This window comes from Hyla sarda, unplaced genomic scaffold (assembly GCF_029499605.1).
Source record: "Hyla sarda isolate aHylSar1 unplaced genomic scaffold, aHylSar1.hap1 scaffold_1024, whole genome shotgun sequence".
Lineage (NCBI taxonomy): Eukaryota > Metazoa > Chordata > Amphibia > Anura > Hylidae > Hyla > Hyla sarda.
In genome coordinates this window covers 61,622-85,399 of record NW_026607643.1, presented here as the reverse complement: position 1 = coordinate 85,399, position 23,778 = coordinate 61,622, and the positions used below count along the sequence as shown (strand labels likewise).

The following is a 23,778-nucleotide window of genomic DNA, read 5'->3' as shown; positions in this document are numbered from 1 at the left end:
GGTGCAGTTTTTATAATGGGGTAATTTATGGGGTATTTCTAATATGAAGACCCTTAAAATCCACTTCAAACCTGAACTGGCCCCTGAAAAATTACGATTTTGAAAATCTTGAGAAAAATTGGAAAATTGCTGCGGAACTTTGAAGCCCTCTGGTGTCTTTCAAAAGTAAAAACTTGTCAATTTTTTTTATGCAAACATAAAGTAGACATATTGTATATGTGAATCAATATGTAATTTATTTGGAATATCCATTTTCCTTTCAAGCAGAGACTTTCAAAGTTAGAAAAATTCAAAATTTTCATGAAATTTTTAGATTTTTTACCAAGAAAGGATGCAAATATCAGTGAAATTTTACCAATAACATAAAGTAGAATATGTCACGAAAAAACAGTCTCGGAATCAGAATGATAAGTAAAAGCATTCCAGAGTTATTAATGTTTAAAGTGACAGTGGTCAGATTTTCAAAAAATGCCCAGGTCCTGAAGGTGAAAATGGGCTGGGTCATGAAGGGGTTAAGCCAGTTCAGTACATTACATGATGTGTAACCAGCACTGACCTGTCCAATGTCAGCTCCTTTATCCATAGTGTATACAGAACTAAAGAACCCATTCAGTAGCTCCGCTTTCTCTTGATCGCCTGTGACAACCTTCCCATTATCATTATTAAGGGGTCCTACATGCTCTGTCCTTGTTTTTTTTGCATTTATATATCTAAAAAAATATTTAGGATTAGTTTTGCTTTCTTTGGCCACCTGTCTCTCATTTTGAATTTTTGCTGTTTTTATTACATTTTTACAGATTTTATTAAGCTCCTTGTACTGTTTAAATGTTATAGCTGACCCATCAGATTTGAATTTTTTGAAGGCTATTTTTTTCTTGTTTATTGCTCTTTTAACATCATTTGTCAGCCATGTAGGATTTAGTTTTAATCGTATATATTTGTTCCCCTTTGGTATATATTTAGCTGTATAGTTATTTAGAGTTGATTTAAAGATGTCCCATTTACCTTCTGTATCAGTATTTGAGAACACCTCCCCCCAGTCTATGCCCTGTAGTGTAGATCTCAGCCCAGGGAAATTTGCCTTTTTAAAGTTACCGTATTTATCGGCGTATAACACGCACTTTTTAGGCTAAAATTTTTAGCCTAAAGTCTATGTGCGTGTTATACGCCGATACACCCCCAGGAAAGGCAGGGGGAGAGAGGCCGTCGCTGCCCGCTTCTCTCCCTCTGCCTTTCCTGGGGTCTAGAGCCCTGCTGCCGACCCTTCTCTCCCCCTAGCTATTGGCGCCGCTGCCCGTTCTGTCCCCCTGACTATCGGTGCCGGCGCCCCACTGCCGGCGCCGATAGCCAGGGGAAGAGAAGCGGCGCCGACAGCCAGGGGGAGAGAAGGGGCAGCGGCACCCATTGTCGGCGCCGCTTCCCCGTTGCCTCCCCCCATCCCCGATGGCATAATTACCTGGGTCGGGTCCGCGCTGCTGCAGGTCTCCGGCGTGCGTCCCCTGCGTCGTTGCTATGCACGGCGCGGCGCACTGACGTAATGCGCCACGCCGTGCAGCGCATAGCAACGACACAGGGGACGCACGCCGGAGGCCTGCAGCAGCGCGGACCCGACCCAGGTAATTATGCCACCGGGGATGGGGGGAGGCGACGGGGCAGCGGCACCGGCAATGGGTGCCGCTGCCCCTTCTCTCCCCCTGGCTGTTGGCGCCGCTTCTCTCCCCCTGGCTATCGGCGCCGGCAATGGGGCACCGGCACCGATAGTCAGGGGGACAGAACGGGCAGCGGCGCCGATAGCTAGGGGGAGAGAAGGGCCGGCAGCAGGGCTCTAGACCTCAGGAAAGGCAGGGGGAGAGAAGCGGGCAGCAACAGCCTCTCTCCCCGTGCCTTTCCTGGGGGTATATCGGGGTATACACGCGCACACACGCACCCTCATTTTACCATGGATATTTGGGTAAAAATCTTTTTTTACCCAAATATCCTTGGTAAAATGATTGTGCGTGTTATAGGCCGGTGCGTGGTATACACCGATAAATACGGTATATGTTTTTGCCTTCCCCGTCTGTCTTTGTTTTCTACATTTTAAGTCAAAAGTAACTATATTGTGGTCGCTATTACCAAGGTTTTCCCGCACAGTTAAATTACCAACCAGCTCTGCGTTGTTGGAAATGATCAGATCCAACAAGGCATCACTTCTTGTTGGGTCCTCCACAAACTGGCCCATAAAATTATCCTGCAATAAATTTAGGAATTTTCTCCCGTTTGTAGTTTTAGCCAGCCCCCGGCCCCAATCTATATCTGGATAGTTAAAATCTCCCTGTCACGATTCGGCTGGCAGGTGGTGGATCCTCTGTGCCAGAGAGGGATTGGCGTGGACCGTGCTGGTGGACCGGTTCTAAGTTGCTACTGGTATTCACCAGAGCCCGCCGCAAAGCGGGATGGTCTTGCACCGGCGGTAGCAACCAGGTCGTATCCACCAGCAACGGCTCAACCTCTCTGACTGCTGAAGATAGGCGCGGTACAAGGGAGTAGACAAGAGCAAGGTCGGACGTAGCAGAAGGTCGGGGCAGGCAGCAAGGATCGTAGTCAGGGGCAACGGCAGGAGGTCTGGAACACAGGCTAGGAACACACAAGGAAACGCTTTCACTGGCACGATGGCAACAAGATCCGGCGAGGGAGTGCAGGGGAAGTGAGGTATAAATAGGGAGTGCACAGGTGAACACACTAATTAGGCTAACTGCGCCAATCAGTGGCGCAGTGGCCCTTTAAATTGCAGAGACCCGGCGCGCGCGCGCCCTAGGGAGCGGGGCCGCGCGCGCCGGGACAAGACCGACGGAGAGCGAGTCAGGTACGGGAGCCGGGATGCGCATCGCGAGCGGGCGCCTCCCGCATCGCGAATCGCATCCCGGCTGGGAGAGGTATCGCAGCGCACCCGGGGGCTGCAATTGCGAGGATGTAGCGAGCGCTCCGGGGAGGAGCGGGGACCCGGAGCGCTCGGCGTAACACTCCCATTATTACCACTGTACCTGCCCGGGCGGCCCTCTCTATTTGTTTATACAGCTGACCTTCTATCTCTTCAGTGATATTAGGGGGTCTGTAGATTACACCAAATACAATTTTTTCAATATTTCCCTCCTTTTGTAATTCTACCCACAGTGATACCACATCCTCAGAATCATCACACACTATGGCATCGTTCACACTGACTTTCATACCACTTCTTACATACAGACAGACTCCACCACCTTTTCTGTTCATTCTATCCTTGCGAAACAATGTAAACCCCTGCAGATTAACAGCCCAGTCATGCGAGGAGTCCAGCCATGTCTCAGTGACCCCAACTATATCAATATGTTCCTCCAGTATCAAGGCCTCAAGATCCCCCATTTTATTTGCTAGGCTTCTGGCATTTGTGAACATACACTTTACATTTCCATTAAGTTTTACACATATAGTCTCACTAATGGGATTTTTAGAGTTATTGGGGTTAATGTTATTTTTTGAGTTATAAGGGCTAATTGTACTATTTAAGTTATTGGGGCTAATGGGATTTTTTGCGTTATTGGGTCTAACGTTGTTATTTAAGTTATTGGGGCTAATGGTATATGAACTTTGCCACTGTAACTCTCCATCTGTTGTAAACTACAACTCCCATCATGCACAGACAAAAGGTCATCATGGTGGCTGTAGTTCTACAATAACTGTAGAGTCACAGATGGGGGAACACAAATTTTTACCTGAGAGCTTAGGCTCGCCGTCCCAGGTCCTCCACTGCTCCACTGCTCTGGCCTCTTCTAGTCAGGCCTGGCCAGAGCAGATGATGCAGGCAGCTAATCGTGCTGCCTGCATCATAGGAGAAGCGCCGGGCAGGGACACATCGCTCCCTTGCTCCAAGCCACGGCTATTCATTTGTATTGGCATCTTAAAGACACCTCTACAAATGAATAAGGGGAGATCCAGCAGATGGTCCGAATGACTGGCGGACGCAGTTCGGATCTGGACCGTGGTCTGCCAGTTGATTACCCCTGATATAGGACATAGATCAATGTTTCTTAACCAGGCTGACTCCAGCTGTTGCAAAACTACAAAACCTAGCATGCTGGGAGTTGTAGTTTTGAACAGCTGGAGGCACCCTGTTAAGGAAACACTGATCTATGTCCTATCTCAGTGTTTCCCAATTAGAGTTCCTCCAGCTGTTACAAAACTACAACTCCCAGCATGCATGGACAGCATTGTAGCTTTGCTTTGGAGACACCTTGGTTGGGAAACACTTATTTATGTCAGTGTTTCCCAACCCTCCAGCTGTTGCAAAACTACAACTCCCAGCATGCTAGGAGTTGTAGTATTGCAACAGCTGGGGGCACCCCTGGTGAGAAAGGGGTGGGGGGGGGAGTGAGCAGGGATTGTGCTGGGAAGGGGGAGGGATGATGCTGGAAAAGGGTGGGCATGGATGGTGGGGGGTAGTTTACCTTACCTGCCTTGGAACACTGCTGGGCTCCTGTATCCTCCAGGAACTTCCTGCTTGCTGGGGTCATGTGATGTTTTGGTGTCACATGACCCAAGCAGAGCAGTAGAAAGCTGCCAATCAGGGGAAAGAGAAGCCGAGTAAGTGCCCGATAACTCCACAGACTCACTGTGTGCACGCTTGCTCTGCACTGCAGACTGAGTACAGTATACAAAAATAGCTTGTGGCAGGGATGAACGCTGGGACAGGGTGTCACCCCACCAGAGGGTGTCTCCCGGTGCGGCCCGCACCCCTTGCACCCCCCTAACAATGCCACTGCAGAGGGGTGTAGAGGAGTGTACATGGGTGGCAGAGGGGTGTAGAGGAGTGTACATGGGTGGCAGAGGGGTGTAGAGGAGTGTACATGGATGACAGAGGGGTGTAGAGGAGTGTACATGGGTGACAGAGGGGTGTACAGGAGTGTACATGGGTGGCAGAGGGGTGTAGAGGAGTGTACATGGGTGACAGAGGGGTGTAGAGGAGTGTACATAGGTGGCAGAGGGGTGTAGAGGAGTGTACATGGGTGGCAGAGGGGTGTAGAGGAGTGTACATGGGTGACAGATGGGTGTAGAAGAGTGTACATGGGTGGCAGAGGGGTGTAGAGGAGTGTACATGGGTGACAGAGGGGTGTAGAGGAGTGTACATGGGTGGCAGAGGGGTGTAGAGGAGTGGACATGGGTGACAGATGGGTGTAGAAGAGTGTACATGGGTGACAGGCAGGGCCGGACTGGGGATAAAAACCAGCCCTGGAAAAAGTTGCATACCAGCCCCATATTGCGTAATTTTTCAAGCTCATGGCATATCGTAATTATATACTTTTTTTTATAAAAGGGGAAAGCATTCATTTTAAAACACATAAATAAACACGAATATGAACTTTGCACTTCAATAGCTCCAGTGGCGTTGCGAACCGGGTGCGGGGGGTGTGGCCCGCACCGGGTGACACCAACCTAATGGGGTGACACCAAGACGGTCCGCAGCACCCATCCCCCCTCCCCAGCTACACCGACACCCCCCATCTGTGCCCGACCGGCCTCCCATCCGTCAGCACCCCCCCCTTCATCTCCGCTGTGTGTGCGGTGCGCCTGTCCGTCAGCAACCCCCCCCCCCTTTCACCTGCACTGTGCCCGGTCTCCGCTCCCACGTCTGCGCCGGCCTGACGTCACACCGCATGGCCACGCAGGAGGACGTCAGTTACGTTACTCGCAGGGCGCCCGGTGAGAAGGAGCGCTGCGCTGGATGGGTGAGTGTGTGTGTTTGTCTCTCTGTCTGTCTCTATCTATGTTTGTGTGTGTGACTCTGTGTGTGTGACTGTGTATGTGTGTGACTGTGTGTATGTGACTGTGTGTGTATGTGACTCTGTGTGTGTGACTGTGACTCTGTGTGTGTGTCTGTCTGTGAGTGTGTGTCTCTCTGACTGTGTGTGTGTTTGTGTGTGTGTCTCTCTGTGTTGTATGTGTTTTTTGTGTGTGTGTGTGTCGGGGGGGGGGGGGTGAACCAGCGATCTAATGTGGGTAGACTTTGACCTATTGTGGGGAACCTGCAAGGGAACCTGCGGCCTAATGTGGGGAAACTACTAACAAATGTGCGAAGTCTATGCTACCTAATGTGGGGAGTCTATGCTACCTTATGTGGGGAATCTGTGTTACCGAATGTGGGGAGTCTATGCTACCTAATGTGGGGAAATTGCTACCTAATGTGGGGAATCTGTGCTACCTAATGTGGGGAATCTGTGCTACCTAATGTGGGGAATCTGTGCTACCTAATGTGGGGTAACTGGTACCTACCTAATGTGGGGGAACTGGTACCAAATGTGGGGAATCTATGCCTAATGTGGGGAAAAGATGCTACCTAATGTGGGGAAACTGCTACCTACTATGTAACTATGTAACTACCTAATGTGGGGGAACTGCTGCCTACCTAATATGGGGGAACTGCTGCCTACCTAATGCTCCCCCCCTTGCAGTAGCACCCTCATTATCCACCAGCAACACCCCCCCCCCCCCCCCCAGCAGCACCTCCATCAGCAGATCCTGATGGTGGATGATGGCGGTGCTCCTGCCAGGAGGATGATCCTGCCGATGGATGAGGGGGGTGATACTGCTAGGGGGGATGGCCAGTAGCACCCTCATCCTCCTCCAGCAACACCCCCCCAGTAGTAGGTTGTGGTATTATATTCAGAGGGTGCACTGTATGGCAACGTTACCTTCTGAGGGCGCAGTTTGTGATAGTATTATATTCAGAGGGCGCAGTTTGTGGTAGTATTATATTCAGAGGGGCAGTTTGTGGTAGTATTATTAGAGAAGAGCGAACTTACAGTAAATTTGATTCGTCACGAACTTTTCGGCTCGGCAGTTGATGACTTATCCTGTGTAAATTAGTTCAGCCTTCAGGTGCTCCGGTGGGCTGGAAAAGGTGGATACATTCCTAGGAAAGAGTCTCCTAAGACTGTATCCACCTTTTCCAGCCCACGGGAACACCTGAAAGCTGAACTAATTTATGCAGGAAAAGTCATCAACTGCCGAACCGAGAAGTTTGTGACGAGTTGAATTTACTGTAGTTCGCTCATCTCTAAGTATTATATTCAGAGTGTACAGTATGTGTTGGTATTATATTCAGAATGTACAGTGTGTGGTAGTATTATATTCAGTGGGTATGGTGTATGGAAGGTTTATAATCAAAGAGTATAGTGTATAGTAGTATTATATTTAGAGGATACAGTGTCTGGCAGGTTTATAATAATAATTGTTTTCATATAGAGGATGAGAATGCGCTGACAGTGAGGAGACGTCTGGGCGTCACATTCTACAGACAGAAGTTTTAGCTGGAACAATTCCTGGCGGTATGTACCATCTGAATTAGATAAGGAAAGACTATCAGACATGTGTCAGGAAGTGACAACGGCATGAGCTAGGGCCGCGCGCTCCGGTGCTCCGCCCCCAGCCCCTGAGCCCTCGGGACGTGGAGGCGAGGTGAACCACGGGATGCCGTGATGCCGATACTGATGCCGGGATGCTGGTGGGGGAATACCGCTGCGAATGTGCTCATGCCCGGACGACTAGCATGAGCTAGGAGCCCTGTTCTCAGGGACGGGCCGTGGAAGGATGGAGGAGTGAGGCGCAGATGGCTGCCGACTCGCGCGATGCCCTCCGTTTGAGGCGATGGTATGTTGCTGTCCCACTGGAGGCGGATGCGGCATGGCGGATGTTTGCTCTCCCCACGTGTGGCATGGGAAGAGGCGACGTTGTGAAGGTGAGAGAGAGGGAGGTGTGGACTGTGCAGCCAATACAAGCGTGGAGTGCCGGGTCTGTTCCGGAAGCCCATATATTGCAGCTCCTGCCTCGCAGTATTGTGTGGTGGTGTTGGGGTGGAGAGGCGCACATGTGGGATCCTGCTGCTCCGTGATGGGACTCTCTTAGGCTGGGCCAGTTCCTCTCTTTGTGGAAAGGAGAAAAATATAAAGAAAAAAATCCGATGCCACATTGTTAAATAGTTTGGCAGCCTCTAAGCTGGTGAGTTATTCCCCTCCTCTTTGGGGTGGCAGGACACTCAAGTTGGTTGCCTCCTTGGACAGAGGAGCCCAGTCCGGGGAGAGACTGTTATTAAATTTACTTATTGATCTCCTTTAATAGGTTAAATCAGTCATCAAAAACTCTGCAATAATATGAACAGCAGCAGCCCCCAGTACCGGTCCCATGTGGAATAGACAACATTGGACTCTTGATACTCTGCCTGGTTACTCCCTCTAGCGACTTGGTGAGTCAAAGTCGTGGTAACATATATGATCAAGCCCTCCTTCTCCTCCCTTTGGTGGTTGGTAGTTGTGGTGCAGCCACTGAGCTTTGATAAATGCATGTAGGAGGCAGATATGCACCTTGGTAATTGATCCCTCCTGTGGGGTATATGTGGTTAAGCATGTGAAGGGAGCTAAAATATCTCCAACTATAGCAGTAGCGGTGCCTCAATCCTGTCCTACTTAGGCCAAGCCCTATTGGATAACAGGGGTCTTGGGAAATGAAATCTACTGCGGGTCGTGTGATTGGAGTCTTCCCTCCTTCTCCTGGGCACTTCTTCCAGACATGAAGATAGTGCTGCCCATAATGAAATTCATATGGACTCTAAGGTTCAAGGGGTAATATAACCATGGCCATGCAGACATAACTATGGCCTATCCTACTGCTAAACCGACGTCTTCTGAAGACTTATCCCTCCCTCTCTCTCTCCCATATATAGGAGAACTCTGGACTTTTGGATTAATTTGAATAATTGGACATCAGTAGACCCCTTCCTCCATGAAAGTGGACTTTTTGCCCTGGATCCAACAGAGGGCTTATAAGATCAGTGACTTTAGGGGGAGGCTGGACTGTCTATGAAGGGGAGTTTGAATATCCTAATGAGTTCTTAGTTATAAATCACTGTGTTATATCTGGTGGTGGATACTGATAGATCAGGCTGTGACATCTCCTGCCTGGAGCGTATCCCTGAACCGATAGGGGCCACGGATTCCCACCTTTGTATGTTGTAAATCATTGGATGCAAATTATTGAGTGGGAGGGGCCTATGGTTTATATTCCTTAAAATAATAGGTGGCACCTGGGTGGTGTTACATATACCTTATAAGGTTAAAGCGATAAAGCGGGGAAAATGGCCCCTAAGGTGAACCCCAGAAGATCAGGGGGTAGCTCGCCACAGAAAGATAAGGGGGCAATGGGTAAATTGGATAAAATATGGAAGTCTCCAGCTGTGGGTATCAAAACTAGAACCCAGAAAGATCAGCTCTAGGTACTCGGTTCTGGAGGTGGAGGAAATTGAGGATAGACAGACCGGGCCCCCCATGGGAACTCAGCTTTTGGAGGAGATTTTGGGAGGGGTAAAAAAATCTAATTGTGCAATTGAAGAGATAAACAAACAACTGGGTGTGGTATCTACTGAGGTATCACTGATAAGACACAATATGACTAAGATGAGAGATAGGATCTCCAGACTAGAGGAAGAAGCCCCAAAAACAGAAAAAAGGATCAATGTTCTGGAAGAGGAGGTTAATAATTTGAAAAAGGATAAGATAACCATTAAAGATAAGCTCACTGACCTCGAAGATAGATCTAGACGTTGCAACATAAGGATGGTGGGGTTCCCTGAAGGGGCGGAGGGGGGGGGGACTCTATTATCCAGTTCTGCAGTGGATGGTTGAAGGATGTGATAGGTGAAGGGCATTTTACCCCAATGTTTGGGATTGAACGAGCTCACCGGGTTCCAAGGCGGATACCCCCCCCCCCCCGGGGGGGCCCCCCTAGGACAATCCTAATCAAATTATATACATCCCAGGATAGGGATATGATCCTTAGGAGGGCAAGAGAAGTGAGGGACCTACTGTACAATGGGCAAAACATTTTTGCATACCCGGATTTCTCCTGGGAGACTCAGAAGAAAAGGGCATCCTTTCGGGAGGTAAAAAGGCGTTTAAAAAATGTGGGGGTGCCCTTCTCTCTTTTGTTTCCAACGAGACTCCGTGTAGAGCATAAGGTGAAAGGTAACTATACTTGGAACCTCACAGGAAGTTTCAGATTGGATGGATAAAAAAGGCATGTAGTACAAGATATTATTGTGGCATTAGGGTTCGGAAGTATTAGTCGAGTATTAAAATCTACGTCTGGGGGGGGATGGGGGGGGGCCTGTGGGGTGTCACTAGGATAGGGATGCACAGTAAAAATACGGCGCATCATGGGGATGGGGGAGAGGGGGGGGTGTGGGGGGTTGGGGGGGTGTGGGGGGTTGGGGGGGGTGTGGGGGGTTGGGGTGGGATGGGAGGAAGGGAGTGGGAAGGGGGAGGGATGGTGGAGGGAAGGAGAAAGACCTTTTTTTTTTTTTTTCTTCTCTGTTAGGTTAACATGTCTTCTTTTAAGTTGCTAGTTTGGAATGTGCGAGGTATGTCTGATAAAATAAAAAAGTGTGCAATCTTTGATTATATTCGGAGGTGCCTCCCTGCGATCATATGCTTAATCGAGACCCATAGGTCAAGAGATGAGAAGATACTACAAAGGAGGTGGGCTAAAGAAGAATACCACTCCAGACTGTCTTCGCATTCCGCGGGAGTATCAGTATATGTTCATAGGAAGATACCATTCGAAACAATAGATGCAAAGGTAGACAAGTATGGTCGATATATTTTTCTTTATGGAATGTGGGAAAATAGGGCTATTATTTTGGCCTTTGTCTATATTCCTCCACCTTTTAGAATGGATGTTTTGAGGGACCTTGTGAGTTACAGCGAAAGGAAAATACACGAGGCATTATGGGTAATCGGAGATATGAATAACGTAATGGACCCTAGTATGGATAGATTCAAATTAGGTAGGAATGTAGGGGGGAGGGAAACAGCATTGGCGAGATACTGTGGAGAGATGAATTGGGTTGATGGGTGGCGGAAACTAAACCCAGGAGTAAGACAGTACTCATGTTTTAGTACTTCATATAATACTGCCTCTCGTATTGACTTATGTTTGTGCGATACGAACGCGATGATCTGGACCAGCAGGGTGCAGTATAGAGCTAAAACCCTATCGGACCACTGCCCAGTGGCGGTGGAAATTGGAGGTAAGGCAATAGGTGGGAAGAGAGTGGGCTTCCAGCTCAACCCCCACTGGATAGAATTGGTGGGAGATCAGGATTGGTTTAGACAGGAAATAGAAGCATTCTGGGAGATTAACCATAATTCAGCGAGCCCTCAGATAGTATGGGATGCCATGAAGGCGTACTTGAGGGGCCTATATATAGGGCGAATTAATAAAAAGAGAAAGGAATTTGCCCGGAAAGAATCATTACTGAACAGCAAAGTGGCACAATTAGAAGCAGGGATAGATGGGGCTATTGGAGGAGAACAGCTGTTAGAACGGAAGGCAGCTCAAGATGAATATAAAGAATATCTACTTAAAAAGCACAAAATAAACTGTTTTTTAGTGGACAATTAAATTTTTTTGAGAAAGGGAAACCAAATAAGACATTGTCAAGATTACTTAAGAACCAAGGTGAGGAATGTGGCATTGTGGCTTTGAGGAGGGCTGATGGCAGCATAACTACAGAAAGAGAAGAAATAGCTCAAATGGTTAGCTCCTTTTTCTCCAATCTCTATACAAGTAGTAACACTAATAGGGCTGAGGTAGTGGAATTTCTGGGAGGAATTAATATTCCAAGTCTAACAGAGGACATCAGGGATTCTTTGGAAGACCCAATCTCCCTCCAGGAATTGGAGGAAGCATTGGCATCAATTCAAGGGAATACATCCCCTGGGTCCGATGGTATTCCTTTCCAGATATACAGGACATATTCAACCCTGCTACTTCCAAAACTGCTGGGTACTATTAATGAATCCTGGAGGGGGGGGGGGGGGTGTTCTCCCTAAGTCGATGTGTGAGGCTAACATCAGACTTATTAGGAAGAAAGATAAAGATCCTTTGGATTTGGGTTCATATCGCCCCATCTCCTTGCTCAATACAGATATAAAAATAATAGCGAAGGTATTGGCAAGGAGATTAGATAAAGTGGTGGAAGTAGTGGTGGGGAGAGACAAAGGGCGGTTTAGGTGGGGAAGAACGGTCCACGATAATATCCACCAGGTGTATGAGGCAATCCAGAGTGGTGCTCGGGGCCCCCGCTCCATCCTGTCATTGGATGCAACTAAAGCCTTTGATAGGGTGGAGTGGGGATACCTTTGGGAAGTGCTGAGGAGGGTGGGGGTGGGCCCGGGATTATTGAGTTATATTCAGTTACTGTGCACTAATCCGGAGGCGAGTGTAGTGGTGGATGGAATTCCCTCTTACCCATTCAAATTAAGTAGAGGAACAAGACAGGGGTGCCCCCTCTCCCATTTTTTATTTATATGGAACCCCTAGCAGCTTGGATAAGAGATAGCAATGTTTACGAGGGATTTGGAGTAAACGGAGAAAGAAATAAGATTTTACTATTTGCAGATGATATTCTCCTTTTTGTAACTAACCCACAAGAAAAAATACACCAGATTATGAAAATGTTTGATGTATTTGCCCCTCTATCGGGGTTGGAGATAAATTGGAGTAAATCTAATATGCTCCCCCTGGAGGTAGGAAGATTGTCCGTGCTGAAAAAAACTGAATGTTTCCCATATTTGGGAGTGAAAATAGCAGCCACAAATGATAAGTTTGTGAGTAATAATATACGCCCCCTATTACCGTATATACTCGAGTATAAGCCGACCCGAGTATAAGCCGAGACCCCTAATTTCAACCCAAAATCCCAGGAAAAGTTATTGACTCGAGTATAAGCCTAGGGTGGGAAATACCTCATCCCCCCCTGTCATCATCCAGACCCGTCATTAACATCCTCATCATCCCCTTGTCATCATCCCACACATCCCCCCTTCATCATCCCCTTGTCATCATCCCACACATCCCCTTGTCATCATCCCACACATCCCCCCTTCATCATCCCCTTGTCATCATCCCACACATCCCCTTATCCCACACATCCCCCCTTCATCATCCCCTTGTCATCATCCCACACATCCCCTTATCATCCCACACATCCCCCCTTCATCATCCCCTTGTCATCATCCCACACATCCCCCCTTCATCATCCCCTTGTCATCATCCCACACATCCCCTTATCATCCCACACATCCCCCCTTCATCATCCCCTTGTCATCATCCCACACATCCCCCCTTCATCATCCCCTTGTAATCATCCCACACCCCCCCCCTTCATCATCCCCACCCCCCTTCATCATCCCCACACCCCCCCCCCCCTTCATCATCCTCTTCTCATCATTCGCCCTCAGTGGTCTTCAACCTGCGGACCTCCAGAGGTTTCAAAACTACAACTCCCAGCAAGCCCGGGCAGCCATCGGCTGTCCGGGCTTGCTGGGAGTTGTAGTTTTGAAACCTCCGGAGGTCCGCAGGTTGAAGACCACTGCGGCCTTCAACATGCGGACCTCCAGAGGTTTCAAAACTACAACTCCCAGCAAGCCCGGGCAGCCATCGGCTGTCCGGGCTTGCTGGGAGTTGTAGTTTTGAAACCTCCGGAGGTCCGCAGGTTGAAGACCACTGCGGCCTTCAACATGCGGACCTCCAGAGGTTTCAAAACTACAACTCCCAGCAAGCCCGGGCAGCCATCGGCTGTCCGGGCTTGCTGGGAGTTGTAGTTTTGAAACCTCCGGAGGTCCGCAGGTTGAAGACCACTGCGGCCTTCAACATGCGGACCTCCAGAGGTTTCAAAACTACAACTCCCAGCAAGCCCGGGCAGCCATCGGCTGTCCGGGCTTGCTGGGAGTTGTAGTTTTGAAACCTCCGGAGGTCCGCAGGTTGAAGACCACTGCGGCCTTCAACATGCGGACCTCCAGAGGTTTCAAAACTACAACTCCCAGCAAGCCCGGGCAGCCATCGGCTGTCCGGGCTTGCTGGGAGTTGTAGTTTTGAAACCTCCGGAGGTCCGCAGGTTGAAGACCACTGCGGCCTTCAACATCATCCAGCCCCCTCTCACCCCCTTTAGTTCTGAGTACTCACCTCCGCTCGGCGCTGGTCCGGTCCTGCAGGGCTGTCCGGTAAGGAGGTGGTCCGGTGAGGAGGTGGTCCGGGCTGCTATCTTCAACGGGGGCGCCTCTTCTCCGCGTTTCCGGCCCGGAATAGAGCCGTTGCCTTAACAACGACGCATCTGCGTCGTTGTCAAGGCAACATGACTATTCTGAGGCCGGGCCCGAAGCACTTAGAAGAGGCCTCCCCGGTGAAGATAGCAGCCCGGACCACCTCCTCACCGGACCACCTCCTTACCGGACAGCCCTGCAGGACCGGACCAGCGCCGAGCGGAGGTGAGTACTCAGAACTAAAGGGGGTGAGAGGGGGCTGGATGATGTTGAAGGCCGCAGTGGTCTTCAACCTGCGGACCTCCGGAGGTTTCAAAACTACAACTCCCAGCAAGCCCGGACAGCCGATGGCTGCCCTGGCTTGCTGGGAGTTGTAGTTTTGAAACCTCTGGAAGTCCGCAGGTTGAAGACCACTGCGGGTGGGGGAGTTCACTCGAGTATAAGCCGAGGGGGGTGTTTTCAGCACGAAAAATCGTGCTGAAAAACTCGGCTTATACTCGAGTATATACGGTAAATAGTTTAGAGAAGAGAGTGGAAGTGTGGATTAAAATGCCCTTCTCGATGTCAGAAAGGATGGCGATAGTAAAAATGGTGGTCCTCCCACAGATCCTGTTCTTTCTTAGCGCATCGCCAATGTGGATCGGTAAGGGTTGGTACCGGAGGATTGAAGTGATACTGGGTAGACTTCTATGGGGAAGGAAAAGGGTTCGTTTGAAGTACAGATATTTTATGGCCCCTGGAGAGAGGGGTGGACTGGGGATGCCCAATTTTTTCATTTAATTTTGGGTGCGCAGTTAGCACGAGTCGTAAATTGGAGGGATTCTAGATATTTGGAAAAGATTGTAGTGGATAAGAAGAAAGATAACATATATGAGGTGTTGGAACTAGATGATTACGATGAGAATGGTCTAAATGGCATGTTGTTATTGCACAAATTTAGAAGAGTATGGGAAAAATTAAAGGAAGAATTACATATAGAAAATAGTTTTGGGTTTACACCTTTGTGGGGTAACAATAAATTTTAAGAACTTGTGGATTGTGAGTCAAGTTTTTGGGATAGTAAGGGTATAAAACAATTGGATCAAATATTTGATAATAATGAATTGGTATACTTTTTAGATGTAAACAAGTATAAGTTGGTTATATGGTCTTTTTGACTGGTGCTGCTATGTATATCTGAATTGTATACTGTAGTTCTGGAAATTTTACTATTACAATAAAGTGTTAAATTACAAAAAAAAAAAAAATGATAAGGAAAGACTATAGAGAAGACGTCACCTGTAGTCACTGATATCATTGTACATTCTCCTCACTATGTCCTATCAGAGCTGTAGTCGCTTGTCAGTTCTACAGTTAGGTCAGTGAAACTACAACTCCAAGAATAACCTCACCACTGCATAAAGGGGTACTCTATTGGAAAAAAATTTTTTAATCAACTGGTGCTACAAAGTTAAACAGATTTGTAAATTACATCTATTTAAAAATCTTAATCCTTCCAGTACTTATTAGCTGCTGTATAAGCGATTCACAGGAAGTTATTTTCTTTTTTAATTTATTTTCTGTCTGACCACAGTGCTCTGTGCTGACACCTCTGTCCATGTCAAGAACTGTCCATAGTAGGAGCAAATCCCCATAGCAAACCTGTCCTGCTCTGGACAGTTCCTGACATGGACAGAGGTGTCAGCAAATAGCACTGTGGTCAGACTGGAAAGAACTACGCAACTTCCTGTGGAGCATACACCAGCTTATAAATACTGTAAGGATTAAGATTTTAGATAGAAGTAATTAAAAAATCTGATTAACTTTCTGGCACCAGTTGATATAAAAGTAAATGTTTTCCAGTGGAATACCCCTTTAAGTAATTCTGGGAGCTGTATATTTAAATGGTGAAAACTTCTTTAACACTTTCCCATTCTGTGGCAACTGGTATATCTGATTATTATACTGGAATTTCTCACAATGCGCTACAACAGTGGTGTCTGTCACAACAGGCTAAAAACTTACTGGGGGAAGGGGTAGGTATGGGGGTGACACCATTTTCTACCGCACCGGGTGACACCTACCCTAGCAACGCCACTGTGCAGGTCCTTTAATATCAGCACAGAGGCAGCAACTACAGGGTTGCCTACTATATACTTGAGACAGTATCTACTTGGTGTATTACCTGGGGGAACTTCCTACTGATGGTACTATCAACTAGGTGCAGTACCTACCTGAGGAGCACTATCAACTGGATATGTTACCTAATGGGGGCATTACCTATCTGGGGGCACTACCTACTGGGGACATTACCTTCTACATACCTACTGGGGGCACTACCTACTACATGCTTACTGGGGGCAATAAATACGACCTACCTGGAGGCATCAACTACTACCTACTGGGGATATTACCTACCTGGAGGCATCACCTACTAGGGACATTATCGATCTACTTGGGTGTCCTATCTTATAGGGGTGTTCCCTACCTACCCACTGTGGGCTTTACCTGTGTGATGGGGGAAACAATGTAAAGGGACCTGTCTACCCCCTTGAGTGACCAACTGCCTAAAGGGGGGGGGGGGCTACCTACTCTTCCCCCCAACCCACTTTTCTACCCAGAAGAAATAGTTATGACGGTCTGGGCCGGATGGATAAGAAAAGGAAATTGATTGACACCAATCAGAGAAGACGTCACCTGATGTAACTGTATGTAATCTCTTATATGGTCTGTAGAGCCTGTGTAGAGCTGAGGCACTAACTTCTGTGTAAAGTGGTTTATTCAGTATTTGTATGGTAATATTATCCTGTTACTATGTGGAGATAATGTTTAGTCATAGGGTGGTAGAATTATTTGAACCTTGTATAGAGCTGTTGTTGGTTATACTGGACTGTGGTCTATGGTCTATTTATCATCTGCTGGTTTGGTGTATGTTGAGTAACTTATACAAAGTAAGAGATTATTATTATTATTATTATTGTCTTCTATTCTTTGAAGTAAACGTTTTTGGATTATTCTTAGTTCTGACCCAGTTGCATGGGATAATGGTCTACTGTAGTGTTTCCCAACCAGGGTGCCTCCAGCTGTTGCAAAACTACATTTTCCAGCATGCCCGGGCAGCCAAAAGCTGTCTGGACATGCTGAGACTTGTAGTTTTGCAACTGCTGGAGGCACCCTGGTTGGGAAAAGCTGGTCTACAATAGAGCTATTGAAGTGCAAAGTTCATATTCGTGTTCATGTATGTGTTTTAAAATGAATGCTTTCCCCTTTTATGAACAAGTATATAATTACGATATTCCATGAGCTTGAAAAATTACGCAATATGGGGCTGGTATGCAACTTTTTCCAGGGCTGGTTTTTATCCCCAGTCCGGCCCTGCCTGTCACCTATGTACACTCTTCTACACCCATCTGTCACCCATGTACACTCTACACCCCTCTGCCACCCATGTACACTCCTCTACACCCCTCTGCCACCCATGTACACTCCTCTACACCCCTCTGTCACCCATGTACACTCCTCTACACCCCTCTGTCACCCATGTATACTCCTCTACACCCCTCTGCCACCCATGTACACTCCTCTTCACCCCCCTGTCACCCATGTACACTCCTCTACACCCCTCTGCCACCCATGTACACTCCTCTACACCCTTCTGTCACCCATGTACACTCCTCTACACCCCTCTGCCACCTATGTACACTCCTCTACACCCCTCTGTCACCCATGTACACTTCTCTACACCCCTCTGCCACCCATGCACACTCCTCTACACCCCTCTGTCACCCATGTACACTCTTCTACACCCCTCTGCCACCTATGTACACTCCTCTACACCCCTCTGCCACCCATGTACACTCCTCTACACCCCTCTGCAGTGGCGTTGTTAGGGCGGTGCATGGGGTGCGGGCCGCACCGGGTGACACCCTCTGGTGGGGTGACACCCTGTCCTAGCGTTCATCCCTGTCACAAGCTATTTTTGTATACTGTACTCAGTCTGCAGTGCAGCGCAAGCGTGCACACAGTGAGTCTGTGGAGTTATCGGGCACTTACTCGGCTTCTCTTCCCCCTGATTGGCAGCTTTCTACTGCTCTGCTTGGGTCATGTGACACCAAAACATCACATGACCCCAGCAAGCAGGAAGGTAGGTAAGGTAAACTACCCCCCACCATCCATGCCCACCCTTTTCCAGCATCATCCCTCCCCCCTTCCCAGCACGATCCCTGCTCACCCCCCCACCCACCGCTTTCTCACCAGGGATGCCCCCAGCTGTTGCAATACTACAACTCCTAGCATGCTGGGAGTTGTAGTTTTGCAACAGCTGGAGGGTTGGGAAACACTGACATAAATAAGTGTTTCCCAACCAAGGTGTCTCCAAAGCAAAGCTACAATGCTGTCCATGCATGCTGGGAGTTGTAGTTTTGTAACAGCTGGAGGCTCTCTGGTTGGGAAACACTGAGATAGGACATAGATCAGTGTTTCCTTAACAGGGTGCCTCCAGCTGTTCAAAACTACAACTCCCAGCATGCTAAGTTTTGTAGTTTTGCAACAGCTGGAGTCACCCTGGTTAGGAAACATTGATCTATGTCCTATATCAGGGGTAATCAACTGGCAGACCACGGTCCAGATCCGAACTGCGTCCGCCAGTCATTCGGACCATCCGCTGGATCTCCCCTTTTTCATTTGTAGTGGTGTCTTTAAGACGCCAATACAAATGAATAGCCGCAGCTTGGAGCAAGGGAGCGATGTGTCCCTGCCCGGCGCTTCTCCTATGATGCAGGCAGCACGATTAGCTGCCTGCATCATCTGCTCTGGCCAGGCCTGACTAGAAGAGGCCAGAGCAGCGGAGAAGTGCAGGACCTGGGACGGCGAGCCTAAGCTCTCAGGTAAAAATTTGTGTTCCCCCATCTGTGACTCTCCAGTTATTGTAGAACTACAGCCACCATGAGGACCTTTTGTCAGTACATGATGGGAGTTGTAGTTTATAACAGATGGAGAGTTACCGTGGCAAAGTTCATATGGGGGCACAGTGGCATTAATTCTGTGGGCACAGTGGCATCATTAATTCTGTGGGTACAGTGGCATCATTAATTTTGTGGAACACAGTGGCATCCTTAATTCTGTGGGCACAGTGGCATCCTTTATTATGTAGGCACAGTGACATAAATACTGTGGGCACAGTGGCATCATAAATTCTGTGGTCACAGTGGCATCCTTAATTTTGTGGGACACAGTAGCATCCTTAATTCTGTAGGCACAGTGGCATCCTTAATTCTGTAGGCACAGTGGCATCATTACTTCTGGAGGCACAGTGGCATCATCATTTCTGTGGGTACAGTGGCATAATTAATTCTGTGGTCACAGTGGCATCCTTAATTCTGTGGGCACAGTGGCATCCTTAATTATGTAGGCACAGTGACATAAATACTGTGGGCACAGTGGCATCATAAATTCTGTGGTCACAGTGGCATCCTTAATTTTGTGGGACACAGTGGCATCCTTAATTCTGTAGGCACAGTGGCATCCTTAATTCTGTAGGCACAGTGGCATCATTACTTCTGGAGGCACAGTGGCATCATTAATTCTGTGGGTACAGTGGCATCATTAATTCTGTGGTCACAGTGGCATCATTAATTCTGTGGGTACAGTGGCATCATTAATTCTGTGGGTACAGTGGCATCATTAATTCTGTGGTCACAGTGGCATAATTAATTCTGTGGTCACAGTGGCATAATTCATTCTGTGGTTACTGGCATCATTAATTCTGGGGTCACAGTGGAGTCATTCATTCTATAGGCACAGTGGCTTCATTTTATTGTTTTAAGAGACACAGAGGTACATTAGTCAGCGTTAGAGCATAGCATCTGCAAGTAATGATGCAGGGAAATAGTGTGTGGCAGTAATATAACAGGGGCCCAGTGTGTGGCAGAATTATTTTCAGGGGCACAGTGGATGGCAGTATTATTTTAAGGGGCACAGTGGGTAGCAGTAATATACCAGGGGCACAGTGGGTGGCAGTTTTATATTTAGGGCACAGTATGTGGTAGTATTATATTCAGGGATACAGTGTGTGGCAGTATTATATTCAGGGGTACAGTGAGTGGCAGTAATATACCAGAGGCACAGTGTGTGGCAGTATTATATTCAGGGGCCCAGTGTATGGCAGTATTATATTTAGGGGTACAGTGTGTGGCAGTATTATATTCAGGGGTACAGTGTGTGGCAGTAATATACCAGAGGCACAGTGTCTGGCAATATTATATTCAGGGATACAGTGTGTGGCAGTATTATATTCAGAGGGTACAGTGTGAGGAAGTAGTATATTCAGTGGGTACAGTGTGTGGCAATATTATATTCAGGGATACAGTGTGTGGCAGTATTATATTCAGTGGGTACAGTGTGTGGCAATATTATTTTCAGGGATACAGTGTGTGGCAGTATTATATTCAGTGGGTACAGTGTGTGGCAGTATTATATTCAGTGGGTACAGTGTGTGGCAGTATTATAGTCAGAGGTTACAATGTGCAGCAGTATTCAGGTCATACATCCTCCACACTTCAGTTGTTAGTTTGCTATTGCCTTCATGGCACTGAGGCCGCTAGGTGTGCACAAAGCCTTAGCATACAGCTTGGACCTTTACCGGAAGGCAGACCTGGATAAGCGGACCCTCACTAAAAATAGGTGAGTACCCCTGGTCTATATATATTCCCTATCTATCTATGTCAGTGTTTCCCAACCAGGGTGCCTCCAGCTGTTGCAAAACTACAACTCCCAGCATGTTGGTGTGACACCATTTTCTACCGCACCGGGTGACACCAACCCTAGCAACGCCACTGCCCCTCTGCCACCCATGTACACTCCTCTACATCCATCTGCCACCCATGTACACTCTTCTATACCCCCTCTGCCACCCATGTACACTACTCTACAACCCATGCACACCCCCTCGGTCACCCATGTACACTCTTCTACACCCATGTACACCCCTCTGTCACCCCCTGTCACCCATGTACACTCTTCTACACACCTCTGTCACCCCCTACACCCCCCTGCCACCCATGTACACTCTTTTATTCCCCCTCTGCCACCCATGTACACTACTCTACAATCCTCTGTCACCCATGTACACCCCCTCTGTCACCCATGTACACTCTTCTACACCCATGTACACCCCTCTGTCACCCATGCACATGCCTCTACACCCCTCTGCCACCCATGTACATTCTTCTACACCCATCTGTCACCCATGTACACTCGTCTACATCCCTCTGCCACCCATGTACACTCCTCTACACCCCTCTGCCACCCATGTACACTCCTCTACACCCCTCTACCACCCATGTACACTCCTCTACACCCCCCTGCCACCCATTTACACTCCTCTACACCCCTCTGTCACCCCCTACACCCCCCTGGCACCCATGTACACTCTTCTATACTCCCTCTGCCACCCATGTACACTCCTCTACAACCCTCTGTTACCCATGTACACTCCTCTACACCCCTCTGTCACCCCCTACACCCCCCTGGCACCCATGTACACTCTTCTATACTCCCTCTGCCACCCATGTACACTCCTCTACAACCCTCTGTTACCCATGTACACTCCTCTACAACACTCTGTCACCCATGTACCCTCTACTACACCCCTGTCACCCATGTACACCCGTCACTCATGCACATGCCTCTACCCCCCTCTGCCACCCATGTACACTCTTCTACACCCATCTGTCACCCATGTAGACCCCTTTGTCACCCCCTACCCCCCTCTGCCACCCATGTACACCCATCTATCACCCATGTACACCCCTTTGCCACCCATGTACACTCTTCTACAACCCTCTGCCACCCATGTACACTCTTCCATACCCCTCTGCCACCCATGTACACTCTTCCACACCCCTCTGCCACCCATGTACACTCTTCCACACCCCTCTGACACACATGTACACTCTTCCACACCCCTCAGCCACCCATGTACACTCTTCTACTCCCCTCTGTCCCCCATGTACACTCTTCCACACCCCTCGGCCACCCATGTACACCCCTGTCACCCCCTACGGCCTTCTGTCACCCATGTACGCTCTTCTACACCCATCTGTCACCCATGTGCACCTCTTTGTAACCCATGTACACGACTCTACACCCCTCTGTCACCCACGGAAAAAAGTGCAGAGCCAAATATGTTTATTTTGCAGGTTTAATGGTGAAGAATTGTCGCTGGAAGAAATTGTCATGATGGCTGGGCCAGATGGAGAAGAAAAGGGAACAACGCTGATTAGAGAAGATTTCATTTGTGAGTTGCTGTATAAAGCAGCACTTTAATCTACATACCCACAGATAAATAGACATTGAGCATTTTGTGTACTGCGGCGATTTTTCCCTTTTTTTTTTTTTTCTTCAACCTTGGTAGGGGTGCTCCAGGAAAAAAAAATTTCGAAGGGTGCCCCGAGCCGAAAAACATTGGGAAATACTGCACTACACAGTATATGAGTATGTCTGCTTCCTGCCCTGTTTATTGTGTATATGCCAGATATGCAGCTGTAGTAAACAGCTGATTGGTGGGGTGTGCCGGGTGTTGGCACGCATCCATTAGATATTGACGGTCTTAATGTTCTCTTATTAAATTAAAGTAAAATACTCCTATTAAAATCACTCTTCAGACCAGTGGCGTACCAAGGGGGGGGGCGGGGGGCGGCACGCCCCGGGTGCTACTCTCAAGGGGGGTGCCAGGGTCGGACTGACCCGCCGCCGCAATTACTGAGGATCTGGGACACTCGTCCCAGATCCCCAGCACACAGCCCTACATTCTCCTGTATCGTGTATCATGCACATACAGGAGAAGACGTCCCCTCTGTGTGAGCCGCATCTTCAGCTACACAGAGGAGACGTGACCTCCGCCCCCACGCAGCACGCAGTACAGGCGCCGGGGATGTCACTCATCCGGCGCTTGTACTGTGGAGGGGAGAGGATGCGGGACCTGCAGCTGAGGAGATCGCTGCGTGGGATATCAGGTGAGCATCCTTTTTTTATTTTATTAACCCTGCCTATACCTATGGGGAAGGTGGGTGCTCTGTATATACCTATGGGGAAGGGAGGGAGTGGGGGGGGGTGCTCTGTATATACCTATGGGAAAGGGAGGGAGAGGGGGGGTGCCCTGTATATACCTATGGGAAAGGCAGGGAGAGGGGTGTGCTCTGTATATACCTATGGGAAAGGGAGGGAGAGGGGGTTGCTCTGTATATACCTATGGGAAAGGGAGGGAGAGGGGGTGCTCTGTATATACCTATGGGAGAGGGGGTGCTCTGTATATACCTATGGGAAAGGGAGGGAGAGAGAGGGGGGGTGCTCTGTATATACCTATGGGAAAGGGAAGGAGAGGGGGGTGCTCTGTATATACCTATGGGAAAGGGAGATAGAGGGGGGAGTAGCTTTGCATATACCTATGGGGAAGGTGGGGTTGCTCTGCATATATCTATGAGGAAGGGGGGTGTAGCTCTGCATATACCTATGGGGAAGGGGGGGGTGTAGCTCTGCATATACCTATGGGGAAGGGGGGGTGTAGCTCTGCATATACCTATGGGGAAGAGGGGGGGTGTAGCTCTGCATATACCTATGGGGAAGAGGGGGTTGTAGCTCTGAATATACCTATGGGAAAGAGGGGGGGGTGTAACTCTGCATATACCTA

At 48.6% G+C, this 23,778-nt stretch overlaps 1 long non-coding RNA gene across 1 annotated transcript in view; it reads left to right on the top strand.

Annotated features, from left to right (window-relative positions):
- Positions 1-23,778, top strand: part of LOC130298807 (uncharacterized) — a 48,467-nt gene that overhangs the window by 11,396 nt on the left and 13,293 nt on the right. The window contains exon 2 of the long non-coding RNA XR_008850100.1: positions 22,289-22,386. This is a non-coding gene — a long non-coding RNA (uncharacterized LOC130298807). The remainder of the gene's footprint in view (positions 1-22,288; positions 22,387-23,778) is intronic.